Genomic DNA, 9,015 nt, shown 5'->3' with positions numbered 1-9,015 from the left:
CATAAACCCTTTCCCAAACAGTCATTTTGGCAGTAACGAGGTGTGCTTGCGCTTTGTTAATAGATCAACATCTCCGGGCGGAGTACACTGTTCGTGTTGTGCGCTCTCTGACGGAACACGCCGCAGAGTATAACGAGTGCCTTCCATCGCCACCTTTCAGCAGAGCTGATTGGTTACGCGTACAATCATATTGGGCCACTGTAACCAATCTTAAAACACCAAACCCGTCCAGCTCAGACTATTTTTCCATCCGCTTAAAGAGCGAGGAGTCTCCATCATCATGGGCTGCAGGGGTAACTTAGTGTCCATGCATGACTATTAATTAGGAAAAGTGCACCTCGGAGTTCTTTCTTCTGCTCCCGTTAAACGAATGATGTGAAGTTATCTTTACTCTTCCCACAAGAGAGGCAAAGCAAACTTACCGAGGCGCAAGTGCTTATATATCTACAGCGCGCTCTGGAGACATAACTCAGCAGTCATCACGTCGCTGCAAGGTGAGTTGTGCCCCTCACACGAAAAGAAGATTGATCACTATTGAATTGTTTGCAGAGAGAACTCATTTTCCGCAAAAATATTTATACATTTTTGCAAAAACTATTTGTGATCCAGTTTGAATTCACTGTTATTTGTGGAAACACTGAACCACGAGATGTTCGAATTTCATTTGTAGGAGTTGTTGTTGCCACATTTGGCTATAGATTGAAACTTTCATTCCCACTCAAACATACAAAAGACAAATGATTTTTGTGTAATGTGTTTTATTTATTTATTTATTTACTGATTTCCTTTCTGCACCTTTACATTGATTATGCTTCATTTTTATGTATTTTGGATGCAAGCATTAATTTTGTAGGTACAATATGAGAATTATTCCACCTTGACAACAAAGTTTTACTCTTTGTTGTCAAAAAAATATGTAGGCAGGCCCTGTCAATTCTGCCTCTATAAATAGTTTACATGCCTACGTTTTCCAAAACAAACATCTCAGAACATGAGACTTTGAAACCACATGCTGTATATACAGTTATTACAACTGCTGAACTGAAACAAACCCACAAACGGCTAACTTATAGGCCCAAGACAAAAGCAGATTTTCAACCTCCAACCATTTCCTGCTGAAGAGCACTTTCCACTCTTCAAAGTTTCCTTTTCCCCTCCCCTTATACACACAGTATTGACTTCTCACTCTCCATTTTTCATTCTGTTTTCTTGACTAATTTCATTACTACGATTGTGCAGACACCACGACTCTCTGTTGGCCATCTCATCATCTTTTTAAAGGTCGCGCTGATAAAAAATCCTCATATCATCACTTTACATATGACACTTTTCATACAGAAATATTTGCATCCTGCTTCTGACACTACATGCGTGCATACAAGTGCATGGATGGGTTAACCACAGGGTGTGATGGAAACACTTTGACTGATGCATTGCATTTTCGCTCTTTCATAATCATTCTTAAGTCCGCGCAAAGCAGGAGATTTGCTCCCTTTTACGCCAGCCTGTGACGACAACAGGCTGAAAGATTATTCTCTGCTTGCAACTTTGCTGATTAAAAGCGCCCCCGTACCAGCATTAAGATGAGGGCTACAAGTTCACTCTAATTACTGCTGTGCTCCACAGACTGCTGTGGATGCAGTGTCAAAGAAAAGATTGAGGGACTCGAGCCTTTCACATTGTGGTATGTTACTTGTCAAAGTATTCTTGCTGCACTCTAATATCTCAGTAAGTCTGTGGGCAGTCTGTTTTTATCACAGTGAGAAATGTATAGCTGCTTATATGCAACATGCGGAGCATACATGTCCTTGCAGTAGCAGATCATTTGGTGCAGAAAGACCTCAACTCACGTTTGTGTTTTCTGCTGTGCGGACTGTTTCTCTATCTCCGGTTCCTGAAGACATCTGGTCCTGAAAAGCAGCCCTAAAGGCCCCCGAATCTACCATATGTTCTTTCTTTGGTGTTCGTTTATTGGTTTGTCTCTTGGTTATAAAGCACTTTATCCATGATTAACTTGTTTTAGCTTTGAACTTAAAATGTTTGTGTGGAAAATATATTTTATAGAGTGGTCGTTGACTGTTTCCCTGAGAGAAACCAGCCTCTGTTTTGTCCAGCCTTTTTATATCAAGTAGAAAATGTTGAATTTAATGTATTTGCAGAGGAAAACATGACATAGAGCAGCTGTTTAATCAGACGTAAGTCGTGCAGCAGGTGTAGTTTAAACTTTAATCAGTTTGCATTTTTCTTGCTTATTCTTTGATTAATTGTTTAGGTTATAAATACCACTCACAGCTGCTCGGAGATGAAAGAGTGAAGTCTGCCAACTGTCACACAGTCAAAACTGCTAAGTTCTATATTCATTTATTTTTAAATTAAAGCATATTCTTATGTTTGATGAGCTTAAAGAATTACCAATGTGATGTAAATAAGTCCTGTGATATAGATGTGATCTGTCCAGGGTGTATTTGGCCTCCCCCCCACACACGCGGTCTTTTTTAAATAAATTACTTGTACTTATACTGTAATAGTGGGATTTTTAGTGGCAGTTGGGTTCTCTTTAAGTTACAGTGACAGTGTAGTGTGTGGTATGTGCATGCCATAAATACAGTCATTAGTAATTTGTCTCATCTGCTTGAATAGAACAAAATCACGCTGGCTCATGGTGACATTATGCCATTGGTCGCCCACACCTCCCACTGTTTTCACTTCCTATCCTCACCCACCCGTACGCACATCTTTTGGCATCTTTTCATTACATTTTCATGATACATATTGTTGCATCCCATTGGAGAACAGCACAGGTCCTGATTTACCTGCTATACAGTGTCTATATGAAAGCAGTGCTAGCAGCTACGGTGTAATATAGCAGTGGTGCTTACATTCACATTTGTGCTGTGTTTTAATCCCATTTAATCCTGCTTGTACTTAAAGTATCAATGCAGTCATTTTTGCTTTCACTAGGCTGTGTCATGCACATGTAGATGTTAATGTGACAACAGGAACCAGACGTGCTAAGATTGCGTTAGTGCTGAGATGACTTGTTAATTTAAAAAGCTGCAGATAAAAAAATAATCAGCAATAATTTTAACCATTCTTAAAGGAAATTGATTAAAATTTGGTATTTGCTGCTTTTCTTTTTTAAAAATAAATCTAACCTAAATATTGGACCAGAAGGTCGTACACTTTAACTGATCACTTGACACATTGTAAACCTTATTGTTAACTGTGCAATGCCCCTTTACTAAACAAATAACCGCTTGAACGCTCTGAGGGCATCACAGCTGTGCCTCTGTGTGTGTGTGTGTGTGTGTGTGTCTCCTCTCTATACCCTTTGCCGTGGGATGTTTAGCTGCTCTTCCTTGCGCCTCAACACTATCGTGCTCACTTTAGCTACACACAGCTAAAAGTGGGTCTTTGACTTGCCTGATAGCTTTTGACAGCTCACTCTCATCCCCGGTGGATCAATGGAGCTCAGAGCTCTTCATTAGAAACATCAATGTACCTCACATTCCCACAGGCTCGGCAACAACTCACCAGCCCAGTCAGAGAAGATTCATTTTTTATTCTGTAAATAATAAATATTGACTTCCATATGACATTTGGTTTGGGAAATACGGTGAAAGAAGGCTAGCTTGTTTGCTCGTCATTAACTGATACTTAATATACGAGTATTAGCAATAATAAATTTTTTTATAGTCACCAACTACCTACCAAAAAAGCTCATTATTTATTTTGATTTACTTTAAGTATAGAAAATAACACATGGCACACATGTTGTGCTTCAGACAAAAAAAAAAAAAATCAAAAATCAGGGCTCCGCAGACTCGATGTCTTGCTTTATCAGCCTTTATCGAAAAAATTAATCAGTCTCTTTAGTTCCTTATCACAATTTGTTTTAGTGCTAAAGTCCCTCCTCACATTAATCAGTCATTCCACTCACAGTGACAATTTTGACAAGTCATTTTTAATCAGAAACATATATTCTGGTTCTGGTTTCTCAAATGCAGATTTGCTGCTTTTATGTGTTCTCCTTAAAAGTGAATTATTGGCACTCCTGACAAAGAGGTTTTGCAGAGCCAAAGGAATGTCACCAACATACAAAAACATTATTTTTGTCAAGCAAGGTAACATGTAGCCACCATGTTTACACATGTACTCCCCATTGGTCCATTCTGAGCAAGGAAAAGCTGTAAAATGATCTTTGGGTTTAAATGTTCAGGAGATAAATCAAGCGCGGTTAACATGTCGCCTTGGACTGGAAGGTCTCTGTGTTTATTTTTCCCGTATTTTCTTACATTTGAAAATGAAATGTTGCAGAAAAATGTTGCTGCTGTATCTCATAAGTTGTGCTCATAGATTAAGCGATAACATTGTCAATCAGATTAAAAATAATTCTATGAAGACAGTTTTGAATGGTGTAATTTTATTGGCTTTAAAATATGATGTTAGTGTTTCCAAAGCATTTAGTGCTGTTTCTTATATGTAAGCTGCTTACTGAAATAAGAAGCATTTTCATGCTTGTTTGGTACGTAAGCTAGAAGTGTGTTGGCAGTGTGTTTTTTACCTTGTTTTCTTCTGTAAAATCCAAAAGCTAATTAAAAAAACGTGATACTTTCTTTAAAGACTGCCCCCTGGGCAATCATGCGCTACTCTGCCGAACTGGCACACTGGTTTGTCTGGTTGTTGTTTATATTCAAATGTGGGAAATGGGAAGTTGAGTAGTATACATGTGAAGTCTCTGAAGAAGTTTGCTATGTGTCGATGCAGGCTGCAGGGTTCATTGTAAACACAAGCATTGCATCAGCAAACCCTTGAAATGATGGCATCACACATATGCAATGCTGCGATGCGCAACAAGAAAAAGATAACACGCACTGGAGACACTGGAGATCGCAGTCGGTCACAGACGTTGTTGTCACAATGACAGTAGCGGGCTTGAGCCAATGGCTGCTCCGCTGTCACTTTCTGCTTTTCTGATTGGCTCAGTAACAGTTTACTCAGCTGATCATTAAAAGAATCCAGCCCACCTGTTTAGTCACATATAAGCGCATACATGCTTTCATACACAGATTCGTCATCCTGCCAGCACACTGGGAAACACAGTGTGTGTTTCAGTGTCTCTCTCTGGTCTAATCATCAATAATGCATGGCTCTGCGAGGATGAAAGGCTGTTTTGGCTTGAGGCATGTGTCTCATATGGAGAGAGAGACATCAGCCCTAGTAGTTATAACTGTACATCCATACACTGCATTCCTTCATGTGGCTGTCGTCAGCAGAGCTGCTCATCAGACAGCGAGGAGACCGATTTCCAGCTAAATGTGTAAATGAGCTCATTAAAGAGGGTGTTTTTTCTTTTGTCTTCATTTTTGCTGTAGAGGGTGTTTTGCTGAATTGACAGTTTAAAGATAAGGATTGATTGCTGTTTATATTGTGAAGACATTGAAACAGACCATGTTTTGAAATATACAGAAAATCTGATTTGACTTTGGCTGAAGCAGCTTTTACATTAATTATGTTTATCGCTCACTGCTGAAAGCAAGCATTAAATGCTAGCAGTTTTAAAGTGCAGTTTAGGCAATGCAACATACGGTTTGGTTAAGCACTGATTTTAGGAAACATTTGAGGCATCCCTGTGCTTATTTTAAGACAGCGCTGTGCTACAGAGCCCTTTAATGTAGGAAGTGATGCAATATCTCACTGATTGCAATACTTACCTGACTAAAGGTTGGAGCTCCAGCTGCCAGTGTAGCAGGCAAACTTGGATGCTTGTTTGCACATAGTGATGACACTGTGAAGAACTGAGATATGAAAAGTTGTTTGGCTGACACAGTTATTAATTCAGCAGCCCTGTTTGCTTACAGTGACTTACTTTTTACTTATTGTTGTGGTAATTAATGTTACTGAGCTGCGTGTCTCACATGCAGCAACTTTTTGTCTTATTTTCCTGCGACGCCTTCGGTTATAGACATTTATATGTAAATACAGTACAGTGTACGTGCATGTGAGTGTGTGTTTTCTGTGTGTATACAGATATGGCAGTGTACGCGGAAACCCTTTGAAGTTCCTCATTCAGTCTATATTCCTCTTCCTCATGTCTCATCTCTCTTTGAACACCGTGTAGCCATGATTATTAAAGCCGCCTTCTTTCCACTTCAAACGTATGGAATGAATATGGATATGATATGACACCAAGCTCTCCACCCTTTACTCCTTTCCAGTCCTGCCATGTGGTGAAGTTTGATTGGCCCAGCGATTTCAAATCGTCTCCGTGGGAGATAAACCTGTCTTGTCTTTCAGACGCCGGAGCTGTTTGGAGCAATTATTACATTGATTATTGGAAATGATATGAAAATTGGGGAAAATTATTATAACCATGTCTTACTTCTCATGTGCTTTTAAATATCTGTTATCTCTCGTCTAAATATATCGTTTATATGACATTGTAGTTTGCATTTACTGTGTAGCCTCAGGATGTTTTCTGCAGCGTTATGGCATGTGGGTTTGCATGAATCCCTTAAAACATAAACAACACATCATTTATACTTCACACCAATGCTTTTCCAGATCATATGTATTTACAGCTTCCTTCGATTGTAGCGGGCCCTCAAAAACACAAACCAAAAAAGTTGCTTGCAGGTGTGCTGCCATACAAAATCATCATCACGTGCAACAGTAAATGAATCACTTGTAGATGTTTGTTTTTTTTGGTTCAGTGCTTAGGTTAAACATTAAAGGTAATCATATGAAGAAGAGGAAGAAGTGCAAAAAAACTGTCAACGAGAACAAATCATGAATAAAAAGAACAGATGTTGTCTTTATCGGGCAAATTTAAATGTGTTATCAGTGACTGCTTTCACGGCACTGAAAAGAGGCTCTTTGTTTTGAATGGCTTCTCTATAGCACGGCTTAGCTGGATAGGCCTATAGCTACAGTTTGTAGGTAAAGGACCTGCATGCCTGTTAGAATAGTGTCTTTTGAACAGATGATTTGAAGATAGTTGTTTGGCCATAGCTGACCAAAGATAGATTTTGAAAGATGTACCTCAAACCACTGTGAAGCATGATGGTGGAAATACTTAGCATTGCCTCGCTGCTTCAGAGACTGGGCAGCTTGCAGTTGGTGATTCAGCTATTAATTGTGCATCATACCAAAGAGTGCCTGAAAATAAACGTCAGGCCATCTGCGCTTCAAATGTTGACGCTGAATTGGAGGTGGACCTTTCATAATGATTCTATAAATCCACATTTTAATGGCTCCAAAAGAAGAAATCCGGGGTTAGGTTATAACATTGTCGAAAACATTTGAATCCCACAGATATTTTACGGGATTAACAGACAGTACATGCAAGAAAATCCCCAATCATCTTCAACTGAGGAGTGGCCATAAATTCATCAAGTAGCTGCAAGAGAATGGTGGACAGTTATACAAAAAGGATATCACAAGGTTATTTCTGCTGAAGGGGCAATACTGAAGCACTGTGTTCTGACACTATAGATACTTACTCTTTGGATTTTAGGAGGATGCATCTTGTGTCCCTTGATATATCGGTTTCGAATAGTTACATATTGTGTAATATGTCATGTGTACATATATCATGTACATATGATATACATACTACATATACATGTGTGTGTGTGTGTGTGTGTGTGTGTGTGTGTTTTAAAATGTGTATTTTTTGAAAAGATATGCATTTCAGAAGAAGTCATTTTAAATATGAATGAATGTTTTGGAAAATGTTTGACTAAAACATGCACAGCTACCAAGGAGGCGTATAATCCCTAAAGTACTTAATCCAGTGGCCTCTCCGGATTGCTGATTTGACTGAAACATACTGATGGTATAACGCCACGTCCTTCTTACTGGTAGTTCAGCGTGCTATGTGAAACATTTTAGACTTATCTGAAACTTATCCAGGTATTAAATAGGAAACCTGAGACGATTTCGAGGCATGCATTTTCCTCTGCTTCAGTGTTTACGACTGTGTGGTGGTGTGTAGAGTATTTCTGACGTCCAGCGAAAGCGTTGACCAGCCAGCTTTCCAGTTGGATCAATAGCTCAATCAATCAGCTGGACTGCTGGTTGCTTTTGTTTGTTCAGCGCAGAACGACTCTCACATGGTTTCTTCCCCTTGTTATGTTTCTGCTTCTCAAGTTTAAGTATTGTTTATTTGCATGAATGAGTAACATCCAGCTCACGCTCCTTCTGTCTCTTTCATTCTCGTTGCTTTCAGTGCACGGGCAAAATGCTGGCTAAATGATGGATGGGAGGGTCAGCAGGGGTTCAGTGAGTGGAGGAAGGATAATTGCCTGCATGGGATTAACTGTGTTTTGTATGGTCTGTGCATGGATGAATGATAAAGACAGCCTCTGTTTGATTTTCTGCAGGAGCTGCTAGTATGTGTCCATTTTTTTAATACACGGAAAAAGGTTATGCCTCTTAATTTTTATTGTACGTTGTATGTTTAAGGCTTATCAGATGTGTGGCTCTGAACATCGAGTGAGCTGGTGATGTTGTTGATGTAGACAAACTCTTACTTCAGGACCACGGTGAGTCTCTCCTTCTCTCTTTCCCTCTCTCTGGCTGTTTCGCATGCATGCACAAATTGTATACTTTCCACTCCTTCAACTCACTTTGACTTGCATGCACACAGAGTCTGAGTTAAAGTGGAAACACTCAAGCAAAGGCAGACAGACAAATGCAGCATTCACTGAGTTTTTCTCCCTCCTCACTTATTTTCATCTATTTTTATTTCGTTCCTAAATTCCTTCATATTTGGTTGTTGATACCGCGTCATAATCCCTGAGCCCTCAGTCCCTGGCACAAACCACTCGTGCCTCTCAACAGCCTTGACAGGGTGCCTGTGTCTGTCTCTGACACCATATGGTCTTCACTGTTTTGTTTGGGCGAATGACGCCAGTGCCCGCTCTGCTGCTATGTGACCTGCAAATAGACACTCTGGTCTTATTTTCTTTTTGTAGATGCTGACGTGAGATCTTAAATATTTTTCATTTTGCT

At 39.6% G+C, this 9,015-nt stretch overlaps 1 protein-coding gene across 5 annotated transcripts in view; it reads left to right on the top strand.

Moving 5' to 3' along the window:
- The first annotated feature begins 182 nt into the window (after nt 1-182).
- The window catches only part of LOC147331510 (rho GTPase-activating protein 9-like), a 46,547-nt gene continuing 37,714 nt past the window's right edge, over nt 183-9,015 (top strand). For 2 of the 5 annotated variants that reach the window (XM_086293897.1, XM_086293895.1), the window contains exon 1: nt 183-494. The gene's annotated coding sequence lies outside the window, so the exon portion shown is untranslated. Of the gene's footprint in view, nt 495-8,466; nt 8,547-9,015 lie in introns of all 5 variants that reach the window. The other 3 variants (XM_086293896.1, XM_086293900.1, XM_086293898.1) reach the window with 3 other exon arrangements.

Source organism: Aulonocara sp. 'chitande type north' Nkhata Bay, linkage group LG5 (genome assembly GCF_057382095.1).
Source record: "Aulonocara sp. 'chitande type north' Nkhata Bay isolate Kocher_YH1m ecotype deep benthic linkage group LG5, A_spYH_male_GT1.1, whole genome shotgun sequence".
NCBI classification, from domain to species: domain Eukaryota; kingdom Metazoa; phylum Chordata; class Actinopteri; order Cichliformes; family Cichlidae; genus Aulonocara; species Aulonocara sp. 'chitande type north' Nkhata Bay.
This window is presented reverse-complemented; position numbering and strand designations above follow the sequence as displayed.